A 12845-nucleotide genomic window follows, 5' to 3' on the forward strand; every position below is an offset into this window, starting at 1 on the left:
GGGGGGGGGGGGATCCGGTTGTCTTTGCATATGTCCTCCAGTGTTTCCATGCCTTTTGAATGTTAATATTAAGATATTATTTATGACACGAGGCGCAGCAAAGAAATGCTGTAAAAAAGAATCGACCTTTTAGCAAATGTTATTCATTTCAACTTGGGTCTTATTTTTTTTTTTACAATTTTTAAAAAATATTTCTATCATTTATGATCACTGCGGGTTTAAGCTGCTTCGGAGTAACCAAGGAAACTGCCCTGTAGGTTGAATTATGTCCATCGTCAGCTCAAATACTTTGGGTTTATGACCAAAAACCTGCAAAAAGAACAAAGTCCCGTGTTTAGCAATTATTAGCGAAGCTAAGCTAACTCGAGATGGTGACGGATCCGTTTCAGTTTTTAAAAACATGGCGAGACAACCCCCCCGTGACCCGCTAGTGTTTTATTGACAGGAATCATCAGGGACCGTCTTCAAGAAAGGGTCCGTGTGCAAATAAGTCAATGTCAACCTTGAATGAGCAGGTTGGAAAGCCGTCGGTATCTCTCCGCCTCCGTAAGTTTATTTCAAACTTTGCAAGTAGCAAACAAACAAAAAACCCAGAATGAAAAAGTTGAATTCACCTCAATTTCTCTGTCTCTCTTTATATCCACGTTACCTATTTCAGGAGGCGGCCTGCATCTCTCTCCAGCGGCCTCCGAAAAAAATCACTCCTACGATACATCGCCGAGATTTTGTTGTGCTGCGAGCGCGGGGGGGTGAAGAAAAAAAATGATGAAACCACGAAACAATACGCGCGCAACAAACACACCGACGTGGCGACACATTTCTTGAAGGTAAGCAATTTCCATGCACGTAAAGAGCTTTGCATCGACGCAGCGCCATTCATATCAGTTTACCATTATGATGCAAATGATAACGGTTGGTGCCTGGCTCCCTCGTTCTCCCTCTTTCTTCTGCACTTTTTTTTTACTGTGAACAACGCAGCGCATTATAGTACAGATGCACACCTACATTACTGCGTGCACACACACACACACACACACACACACACGCGTGCGATCAAATTCACACAGCTCCATTGCTTATCCCCTTTGTTTGAGCTGATTGGATCTGTGGCGATCGCATGTTTACCCAGTGCGCCATCTCTTTGAGAAACCTCCGTCACGGGTAGCGGAGAGTAACGCTCGCCTCTTTTTGTGTTTTCCTTTTATTTCGGGAGACGGCCGTGCACACACGGTCTTTATGTGTATATGCTAATGGGCCGGCTAACACGGTTTTCACACTGTTTGTTTCTGAAAATGATGCAACTTGCCAGACATCCGTTTTTCTGCTGATGTTCACATTTTCTTTTTTTTCCCCGTCTCCGTCCTTTTTCTCAGGGCGGGCATTTTAGAGAGAGAGAGAGAGAGAGAGAGAGGAAGATGAAAAGAGAGGAGGAGTGATGGGGAAAGGGAGGCGAGGGAGGCGAGGGAGGCGCGCGTTCGAAAATCCCACAAAGGTTTTTGTAATAAATGCATCGATGACAATAAAAAACAAAAAAACATTAAAGGGAGAAAAGATGTGTTTCTGTGTTAAACAATTAGTGCCGCGGCATTAGAGCCGATCAGGACGAGACAAAGGCCCCGGCAGCAGCAGGGGTTTACCCCCAGACACAAAGGCACAAAGGCGGATGCGCCGCAGCACCAGCCAAAGCTCCAGTACCACACCGGCTTCCAGCGGAACCACATCCACAACACCACCGCCGCCGCAGCACCGTCTGCACACCGTCTGTGGTACCGCAAACGCTGTCGCACGTCTCAGAACACAACTGATCAATTGTTTGCTTTGACACATCACTTCAGTCCATTTTTGGATGTATTCAAGAGAAGTGCACTTATTCTAAGTGTCGGCCAGCATGATGAAATGACAACGGGAGAATAGGAAAAAAGCAGGCGGCGTATGAAGTTAGTTAAACACACAATTAGGTTGGTTGCACCAGTAACTGTTACCTGGCAACGATCCAACCAATAGTTGACGTTGGTTTTTGTTGGGGTTGATTTTCCACAATCTAAACTTGACAACTTATTAATTTCAAAGCGAACCACGATTTTCAAATGACTTTAACTGAGGTGTTTTTGTGCCTAAAAACTAAAACAACATTTTATTTATTTGATATTTGTAAGGTTTGGGACGATACAGACGGATGATTTCGCCCTGCGGACTTTGTGAAACCTCCGGTGGCGTGAAGAAGGTTCAGTATTGTTGCTGTGCTTAACGGTCCACCGATTGCTTGATGTAGTTAAGTTTACTCATAGTTATCCATAACCACGTTTGATTGGTTATGGTGTAAAATTACACTTATAACTGGTCATTTGATTCTTTTCCACGTTTGACCAGTTAATATCACTTAAATAAACATGCTCTGAAACAGAAGCTATTTGCAAAAATAGTCTGAAGCCAGTTGAGTCAGTTCACCTAAATCACAAAAACATGTACATTTGTTTACCGTTTCTGATATCTAGAGACACAGATTGTCCCGTTTGAGCCCAGATATCCGTCTCTGTGATTTCTTCAGGCCTAGACGACAGCTCGGGTCAGGAGGTAAAAATGTGATTGTTCATTATTTGAGCGAACTCACCCTTTAACTCTCCCACGTTTGAGGTTCCTGCTGTTTGTCATTAACTCCGTTTAGCGTCGAAATACGACAGCTTCAGGATTACAGAAAACTAAAGGCTCCTGCAGCCTGTGTGGTCACCCTCGCGCTTACCGTGTGTGTGTGTGTGTGTGTGTGTGTGTGTGTGTGTGTGTGTGTGTGTGTGTGTGTGTGTGTGTGTGTGTGTGTGTGTGTGTGTGTGTGTGTGTGTGTGTGTGTGTGTGTGTGTGTGTGTGTGTGTGTGTGTGTGTGTGTGTGTGTGGCCCCCCTCTAGTGGCGTCTACTCTGTACATTGGACTCAATGGCTCCAGTGTTCATATGTGTGTGTGTGTATGACTGCGGCACTTAACCCTGTGACCGGTTGTGGAATGAGCTCGACAGAAATCGCCACTGAGCCTCTTGCCCCCCCGCTCTGCCCCACACCCCCACCCCCACCCCACTGCACCGACGCGGTGTGCGTTACCGCCCCAAGAGAGGCCGACAAGCTCACGCACACACACGCACGCACACGCACGAGCTTTCCCCGCGTTGGCGATGGTGACGTTGTTTTGACTCTGCGTCTTTGTTCCTCCCCGATGTTGCCTCCTCCACCTGCATGAGGGAGGAAGTCTCCGCTGTTTCCACTTAAAAGCCAGGAAGTGTTTGATTCCCTCGGTTTCCTCGACACTACAAAAAGCCCATTTCATCTTTATTTTTTTTTCTGCAAACCGCTGCAGAGTGACATGACACTATTATTCCCCCTTTACTGTACTTTGATTCACCACTTCATTTAGCCTCATTGTCACACACTTGTTGCACACAATCACCTGCTGCAGCGTCTGATGTTGAATGAAGTCAAACACGGCGTTGTGTGCACTGTGGGAGGCGCAGGTGTACGATGGGGGTTCTATTCATACGAGGAGCTGATTAAAGTCGTCGTCGTCCAATGTTGACATGATGGATTCCTCCTCACTAACACTTTGCAAATTATGATTTTGGTAAATGATCGGAAAGTATTTTTTTTCCTCATTCAAATGCCTGGTGTATCCAAAACCAACTTTCACTCATCCTCATGGTTCTTTCTTGAAAATGCACGTAAAAAGTTTAACTCATATTGCCTCTTTTTACTTCAGGACACATGACTGATGACGATGTGACAGAGGAAGAACCAGGATGAGCGAGAGAGAGCGAATCAGGGGAGACCCCTGCCGAAGGTTGAGGTAAGTAGGTATCAGACTTCCTCTCTTCACACCTCTGAAACAACCCTCCCATTGATGCCACTCAAAGACACAAGCAGCCCTGACGTTAACCCCGCCCTCTAACCTCCAGCTTAATGGGGGTCGCAGGGTCACAGGCTCCTCAACAGGCAACACCACACACACACACACACACCCGCAGACCTCCTCGCAGGCCGAGGATGGGTGCCAGCGTCACATGTGTTATAAACGCTTGTTGCGTAAACCGATATGTCCGTGCGTGATGTTAGAGGCGGCGGGAAAGAAACATTCTCACTGCGATGAGACATAAAAAAATTAGTCGGCCATCCGAGACCGGCCGGTTACAGCCAGGGGTCGTGTGGGGTCAGCGCCACGTCTGCCACGCCTCCTGTTAGAGAGGCTCGTGGACTGTTAATCACACGGGTACCTGGCATCCACAGGAAGGAAACTAACAGTTACTACGAGAACGGAAAACAACAGTTAAAGTCTCCAGGGGAATATATATATACATAAAAAATATATATATATATATATATATATATATAACTGCAAGCGGAAATTCACGGGTTCTAGCAGCGATCGCCAACGAGTGGGTTTCAGGCTCGAGAAAAATGATTTTAAAAGACATGAGACCAATCAAACACTTGTTTCATCAGTACGATTTTGTTTTCAATAATTGCTTTTCACACTTTGTCATCTGAAGGGGCCGGAGCCGCCATTGAGCCACGTCACCGTATACGTCTCTGACTTCAAGCCCACAAAACCCCCCAAAAAAATCTATCAGAAATAGACTTTCTTACACCCTTAGCTACAGCGCCACCTTCTGGCCAGTCGGTCTAATATTTCTCAGGAACTTGGCGCACATCATTCCACCCTCTGACACTTACGGTGTTATATATATATATTCACACTCGTGATCTTCTGCGAGCCGAGCTCTCGTTTCCTCCGACTACATCATCTCCCGATCGGCGAGCAACGGACTTCTCACGTCTCCGTTTCTCTCCAAGTATCCAATTTCTCATTCATCTCCTCTGTACAGTATAACGTTATACTGTATACGTGTGCTGATAACATTGATTAACACTTGGCTGCTTCCACTCTATTCCCCTCCGGGAGGGGGTTTCTGTTTTAGTTCTGCCTATAAGATTTCTAATTGGCCAGGACAGCTGCTGTACGACCATCAAGCCCAGTTCGTCATTAAATCAACTTTTCCTCATTTTGATTTATTCCTATACGTTTTTCAAAACACACTGTGATATTTCCTTGTTCCGAAGACTCGCTCATGTGCAGCAGATGACACATATTTATTTATTGCGCTGATATTTCTCAGCCCCTGTAACGAACGAAATCGTCTCCGCCAGTGGAACACTGTTAACTTTGATCTCACAATTAAGTTGCCATGAACAGCTAATAAAGCATAATCTGCTCTGTATCTGCTTGGCGGGCCGCCAGAAGCCTTTCTAGCATTATCTGCACTCCGGCTCCGCTGACTGACGTTCCGTTGCTCTCGGGCTGAAAAACAGTTGACTTGTTTTCTTCTTTTTTTTTTTATCGCGCCCCAGATAATACAATCGAGTATTAAGGAGTTAAAAATCAAACTGGATCGGCGGCGGCTGAGTGGCAGATGAGTGGCAGACGCCCGCGGGGGGCTTCTGGTTATTCGACCCTCTTCCTCATCTTCCTCTACTTGTCAGATGTGTTGACGTCGCCGATTACAAAAAAGCAAAGACCTTTTTGCTCTTGATGCCGTTTTTCGTCAGCCAAAGGTTGTTCCCTCGACGTTGTTTGGATGAATCTAAATTGCCCCGTGTGTTTTTTTTTTTCATTCACTAAACCAAGCGACACACTGATGACGTCACCGATTAATGACCCTCTGGTACATTTGTCCGATCGGACTTAATGACGGTCTGGGAATTCCGTTTGGACGATTAAGAACCGATCTGAGGAAAATTGCAGCGCCTTTTATTCTTCGTAGATCTAGTCGTGCGTCCGACCCGAGCGGACAGACGGTAGCAGTTTGTATGTTGGAGGATTGATAAGAAAATGTTTCCCACATGAGGTTTTGGTACTGATTGTATTTTCCTCTCATCTTGAAAAATCTTGAAGGGAACGTACACGGGGCCAAATCTGTTACGCCTGTACATTTGCTTGCGTACGTGTATGTACAGTATACGTTGGAAAACGTACATGGACACGACACGATCTACTTCCCTTTAGGTGGAAGGGAAACCTCGCGTGTGCTTCTCTTTGGTCATCAGGAGTGGAAGAATCCAGCGGTGAAAAGGTAACACTTCAATCGCAATGGAACAACAGCCGCTCCCTCCGTCCGTCCCAATCCGGACCTCATCCCGCCACCTGTTGTTTTCGTTGGAAGAAATACTTTTTCGAGGTCGGCGGGATCTGACGACGACAGCGTTATCTGTTTTCACGGATAACGGCTTCCGCGATGGATATGTTTTCTTGAAGGAAGCGGAGCAGTGGAGATTAAACGTGTCTAATGAGCGGCGGCCTCCGTCCTGACCCCTCTGCGCAGGTTCTGTTGGAAAGAGTCGGGACCATTAGACGAAAGGACCTCGAGCGTCTGTCTTGACTTAAAATCCTCCCCACGTCCGAACAAAGTCTCGGAGGGGAATATTTAGGGAATTGCAACTGGCACGTTAATAAGCGCACTTGGAGTTATTTATCGCGTTATCTGTGATCTCGGCGGCTCCTGCCTGCTGCGTCTAATGTCCTAATGTGTTGCAGTTGGCCTCAGGGAGGTTTTCTACATTAGGCTTTTTGTTTAATCATGAATGAGGCTTTTTTCTTCTTCTTCCTCCTGGACCAAACTGGACCCAGGAAAGAAATCTGCTTTTTAACGCCATTAAATTCCCCGCTGGAGAAATCGGTTTGACAACATGGTAACAAGTCTGTGAGGTCACATTGAGCAGCCAATCACGAGCTCTCTTTTAATAACTGTTCTTTCTAAAAAGTTCACAATTGTCTAACAGAGACAAATTTCTTTTTTATACTTCTTTACTCCTGAAACAATATCCCGACCTTTCATCAGATGCGTTGCCCGCCGTCGGGGCTGTATCCCGCCTGAGAGCAACTTCTTCTATCTCCTCCGCCCCGCGGAATCTTCGTCTTCCCTCCTTTATCAATCCTTTATTTTTATTTTTTTAAACATCAGCTTTTCAGAAGCTGTTAGCGATGTGCGATGTGAAAGGAGGTTGAATATTCTGAAAGCTTTTCCACAGGCCTAGAGCATCTTCTGCAATTACTGCTGCTCGTTGTCAAAAAATGTTTGCATATTCAATATTTGTGGGGGGGGGAGAAAAAAAAACCTGCTGCTGGATGTGGCTTAATTTAGGGAGCAGCCTCATAGGCGACGTGCAAACTCCTCAACAATGTGCTGGAGAGAGATACCTTATTAGCCCTATTATCATTATTCTTCCCGATCGGCCTCCTCCTGCCAGATTGTTGTCCTTCACCTAACTTTCCCTCTTTTATCGTGTACACACAGACCGGAAAATAAAAACTCTGCAGACGCCTGTGGCTCTCCGTTCTGCCGGCGGGGGGGGGGGGAGGTAAAAAAATGACAAGACCAGACCGATGCCAGGACCGAGCGAGGAGGAGAGGACTGGGCTCCGCTCTCTGACAGGTTGCGGTTGTCGTGTCGAACCGAAAGGCACAAAGATGTTTTTTGGAATTAATGAGGCCAGGTGGAAAAAAAAAAGAGGGAGCCAACTCTCTCGCCCTGCAGTTCACTCTGTGCGTGCGTGCGTGCGTGCGTGCGTGCGCCCGCGTTGCTTCATTCAAATAACTGGCCCTTGATCTCGATGATCACCAGGCTATAGGCCACTTAATTAAAACTAACAAGCAGTGCATTAGCACCCTGCCGGGACGCGCCGACACCGTCGACCTGGCTGCCCCCCCTCCCCTGGGGAGAAGCGTGCAGGGTTACAGATGCAGGTGACGCAAAGGCGGTCGATTTAAAATGAAATAAAAAAGAAAGATGGCAGGTTTGTGCTCACTGATTGAAAGCGAAGGCATTTCTCACTGTGTGTGTGCGTGTGTGCGTGCGTGCGTGCGTGCGTGCGTGCGTGCGTGCGTGCGTGCGTGCGTGTCAGAATGAAAGCAACATACCCGCCGCAGGAAGGCCAGAGCTTTAACAGACGGGGCCGTTTGATCAGAAAGGCCTGGTTCATCTTCGTCTGTCTCGTGGACGTCGTCGCTGGATGATGATGATGCCGCCGCCGCCGCCGGATTCTCTGAAGAGACAGAAAGGAAATGAGATGACGGGGGGAAATGTAACGGCCGAGGTGTCTGTCGGTGTTGACCACAACACATCACACACATGTACAGTCGCAGCTTCCTCCTATCGAACGGCACAGCTCCGCGATGTTCACACCCGGGCAAATATTCAAACACAAGACTCAAAGTGTTTCAAATGGAAATATTAAAGATGTCTTTTGGACGTGCACTGAAGATTGGACATTTCCCAGAGTATATGAGAACGCGTTCGTCCACAAAGATTTTCTCCGGACATTTTCCAGAACTTTAAAAGTAAAAATTTCCACCAAAATGTCAGTGAGTGAGAGAGGGCGAGTCGATGACTGCGAACAAAAACCACTCGTGCTTTCCAGAACGATGATCCGGAGATTTTCCCGCTGTTGCTCCGAACGCGTCTTTTCTGGAGTTTTTCCCCGATGTTTTCCTTCTGAAACCGCTTCAATAACCCGACTTCAAACTCTACAGCGACGTCTAGGGATTGTCCGGTGTCACCGTTGAGTTTTCCCCCGGGTCTAACTAATGTTTTTTTGGAACAGCTGATCCTTTGGATTCGAAAATGTTCTGCTGTGTGAACGGCAAATTCCGGAAAATCTCCGGACCCGATTTGTGCAGATATTTTTTCCGGAGTTCAACGGCTTCATACACTTTTCCAATTGTTAAACTTTGGACATTTTTTGGGATCTTTGTCATTTGTAATAAAGTTTTGGGATATTTATTCCGGTCTACACATGCTCATTTTTTTATTTATCTATCCCTTGATCCCATTAATTTTCTTACAGGGAACAGATTAAATATTAGCGGAACTTTTCATGACTTGTTGTGAATCTCAGCATCTCAGGAAGGTTTCAGTGAACTGATGCTTGATGTTTTTGTCTGTGAATGTCCAGAGTTTCCATGTAGGAAGCTGAACTCATCCCGACACGTCCACCAACCAGCAGCCCCCGTTCACTTCACTCTGACCTAATTAGCATCGCTCAAGATAAAGTTAATCTAGGTGCAGATATTGTTATTAAAAAATGACGTGGGGGAAAAGTGGTCAGCGGTGAAATGGAGCTCACTGCATCCAGGTGAGATTAAGCTGATTAATAATCAGTGTGTGATGGAAAAGGGATGACGAGTAACCGAGTACATTAACTCAAGTACAGTAGCCTGTTTGTCTTATTTCATTAATATCCGATAAGTTTCACATCTGTCATGATCCAGTGATCTCACACTAACGTCATCATCTGGAGAAGTGGTTCTGCTGTCGTTTTACTGATTATCTGTCTATTTTTCCCTCTAATTTGACTAATTGTTGCGCTGTTTTATGTATTTTTCTTGATACATCTATTGTCTGCATATAGTTTTACTAATCATTTGTGCCTTAAGTTTTCATATGTCATAGATTTATTAGTTATGAATGCTAACCTATTGTGCTTCAGTGTTTTTACACATGTCTCTGTATGAATTTAACCATCAACCTGCAGATGAAAACTAGTCCACATGGCTGAATCTGGCACATGTTGGACTCAAGTGTATTAATTAAATTTGTGCATCTTCCATTCAAAATAAAACAAACACATAATGATTAACAACTATATATAATATGTTATAATAAGGAAAAAGGCCCATAGATAGTTTTTGTTGGAGAGAAGTGACGAAATGAAAGTGTTTGATTTCACATTTGCCCCCTTACAGACAAATATCTATTTAATATTTAAGCATTGATTTGACACTGGATAAATTAATATATTATATTTATTTAAGCTGTTTATAATCTGTTTCAAGCATTTAATGTTACTTTATTATTACTTTATTAGTTGTTTTGACTTTTACTTGTAACAAAGTTTAAAGTGAATGGAAAGTCTCCTGAGGTTTAAGGGATTAATGGATGAAAACAGAATTACTTTCTTGGTAAAGTAAAGTAACGAGTAATGTTCCTCCTCCGCTGCTTGTGAATGACTTTGTGACGACCTCTGTTGCAGATGCCCCCCCCCCCCCCCCCCCCCCCCCCCCATCCCTCCTCCCCTCCCTCACCTCGTCATTCGCAGAAAATGGAAATGGCTTAGCCGCTATCGCCGTTGCCCCGGCAACCATCTGAGTCCCCCCATCTCGCGGTGGAGAAATGAGTTCCGAGCAGACTCGAGAGAGGCAGGGATTAAACATGATCCCGCGGACGGACTGTCAATCACACGCGCACACGCGCACACCGGCACCGGCTCTTCCAAAAAAGCAACGCACCCACCCCACAACCAAAAAGGTGCGTTTCATATTTCCACTTTGCAGGAATAGTCCCTTAAAAAAAATTACATAAATCAGCTGATAATGATTTTTGTGTGTGTGTGTGAGTGTGTGAAGCCATTAAAGCCCAGAATTCGTTTCGTTTTTTCCAAACCAATCCGTTCTCCTGCAGCGGGTTTAGTGCTGGTCGTTATATTCCAGAGCCAAGAGGCGATGGATTAATTTAATTACCCTGCTGAAGATTAATGACAATGCACTGGCCTTCAGTAGATAAAGCTACACACACTGTAGTGTGTGTGTGTGAGTGAGAGAGAGAGAGAGAGAGAGTCTAATTTCGGAGACCTGTGGTCGTGAAGGTAAAAATTAGTGCAGTATCGATTTTTTTTTGGAGGCGCTCGGTTTGAGCGCGTCTCGTGCGGGCGGAGATAAGTCCGAGTGATGAGCGTCACGGTCTGTGTGTGTAACGGCGGCAAACGTGAAGTTTTTAATTCTGCTCCTTCAAGGACAAATTCAGAAAAGAATCCTTAGTTATTCAAATTTAATTTAGTTCATTTCAACCACATTAATTCGACCAATGAGGATCAGAGGAGTTGAGCATGTGTCCTATAGCGACACACTGACGGAAGGCGACATGTGCCACGTTAGCAGGCCTCGCGTCTTATATTCAACATTATGAGGGAGAAAACATTCATATTAATATAGTTTTGAATTGATTATTGTCAAACCTTTCTGACATCTGACCACTGAAAGCTAAAGTTGACTTGAAACATAATGTGCAGTTCAATCACACAGGTTTTTCTTTTGGTGTTTTAGATACTTAAAGGGCCCAAAATTAATAAAATCATACAATAAAAAAGAATAAAAACTATTTCAGATACATTATTATGATGCTTTTTTTCAATCCTTCTGACCCCTTGTTGGCCTTGACCTCCAGGATGAGCACCACTCATACAGGCACATAATTATTATTATTATTATTATTATTATTATTATTATTTCGTGGACTTTAGCACAGTTGTGCTTCCTGTTTGTTTTTTGGAGCAGTTGCAGTGGTTTTATGATCCACACGTTAATAAAAAACATGATTTATTAAGATACACTGTAACTGTAAACTCACAACAGCAAGCCCACTCATGCAGGATGTTAACATTTGTTACTGTGACTTGCATTAGCAACTGACTTAATAAGACAAATAATAAACACATCAAATAAAATCATATTGATAATAATCTAATCCATTATTTTTTAATAATGTGGCTTCTTTGCCAGACTCTTTTCTTCTCATACCATTTATTTTGATGCCTAATTATACTGTTTTTGTATTTAATTCTCTAAATGTAGTATCAGCTGTTGCCTGACAGGATATGATCCATGATCAGATAAGGATCAATCAGCTCGAAATAGAGAAAAATTCATTTTTGCAAATGTCTCCATTCATATTAGCCTGTTATAGTCTGGGCCTCAAATTTACAAATTAAAAAAATGAAATAAAGAGTCCCTGCGCTGCTCCTGCACAAGTAATCGGATTAAAGTAACGCGTCCCTGGTGCCAGGCTGGCAGAGGGAGGGGAGACTGAGACCCCCCTCCTCCACCCCAACACTCCCACCCCACCCGCCCCAATGCAATCTGATATCGGCCTCCTTTGACAGTCATTTAAAGGGGATCTGGAGAACCCGATAGCCGGGGTCTTACACCCCCCCCCCTCCAAAGGGCTGTCGGGACACTCTAGCCCCGGCGCTGCTCGGCCCCCCCGCAGCGCCACTGAGTCGCCAGGGCGGCGTGTCCACGTTAAACGTTGCCTATTTGTCCCCCTGTTTTGGACGGCGAGGAAGGAAAATCAAGCCAAGTCTTTCATTCATTCTTTTTGGGAAACCCTCCTCCCATTGCACCCCCCCCTCTTTCTCAACCCCACACATACAGTCACTGACTGAAGCAGCTCATAGAGGGAGTCTCCTCATAAACCTCCAACGAATCAAAAGCAAGTGAGAAGTTTACAGAGGGGAAGAGGAGGGGAAGTATTTAGTGAGTCCAGAGGCTCTGGGGAGGGGGAGGGGGGGTTATCTGCTATCGTGGCGGTTCCTTATCTGAGGATAAATATTTGTGTATCATGGCCCAAAACTGGAGGATGTGCACAAAATAAAACAACAACAGCGGAGATCGACACGCAGATATACACACACACACACACACACACACACACACCGCTACAGTCTCTCTCCCTGCACCTGCTCCGTGGGGGGTCCGTGGGGGGGTCGGAGACCGTCTTGTTTTTTCAATTATGAGGTTAATAGTGTCTTTAATAAACCGCCTGCTCATTAAAAGGGAGAGAGAGGGTACATTCCGCTGCAAGATAACAGGCCGGCCGCATTGTGCCTCATCTCCCCCAGGAGCTTTTCTCACTGGTTGTTTGTCTCCCCCCCCTCCTCCGCCCCTCCCTCACCAACTCCCCGGCTCCCTCGCCTCGCATCTCATTAAGATCATCTCCACATCTCTATCTTGCAGGATCTCCACTGTACGGGCCGCAGCTT

The 12845-nt window shown here is 45.3% G+C and overlaps 2 long non-coding RNA genes across 2 annotated transcripts in view; one reads left to right on the forward strand and one right to left on the reverse strand.

Annotated features, from left to right (window-relative positions):
- LOC124850829 overlaps positions 1 to 10010 on the forward strand; it is a 47330-nt gene extending 37320 nt beyond the window's left edge. The window contains exons 6-11 of the long non-coding RNA XR_007031778.1: positions 446 to 546; positions 659 to 827; positions 2157 to 2224; positions 2496 to 2574; positions 3739 to 3825; positions 7935 to 10010. This is a non-coding gene — a long non-coding RNA (uncharacterized LOC124850829). The remainder of the gene's footprint in view (positions 1 to 445; positions 547 to 658; positions 828 to 2156; positions 2225 to 2495; positions 2575 to 3738; positions 3826 to 7934) is intronic.
- LOC118283327 overlaps positions 1 to 12845 on the reverse strand; it is a 33075-nt gene that overhangs the window by 14819 nt on the left and 5411 nt on the right. Inside the window, exon 3 of the long non-coding RNA XR_007031779.1 lies at positions 7951 to 8075. This is a non-coding gene — a long non-coding RNA (uncharacterized LOC118283327). The remainder of the gene's footprint in view (positions 1 to 7950; positions 8076 to 12845) is intronic.

The sequence above is a fragment of the Scophthalmus maximus genome, chromosome 12 (genome assembly GCF_022379125.1).
Source record: "Scophthalmus maximus strain ysfricsl-2021 chromosome 12, ASM2237912v1, whole genome shotgun sequence".
Taxonomy (NCBI): Eukaryota; Metazoa; Chordata; class Actinopteri; order Pleuronectiformes; family Scophthalmidae; genus Scophthalmus; species Scophthalmus maximus.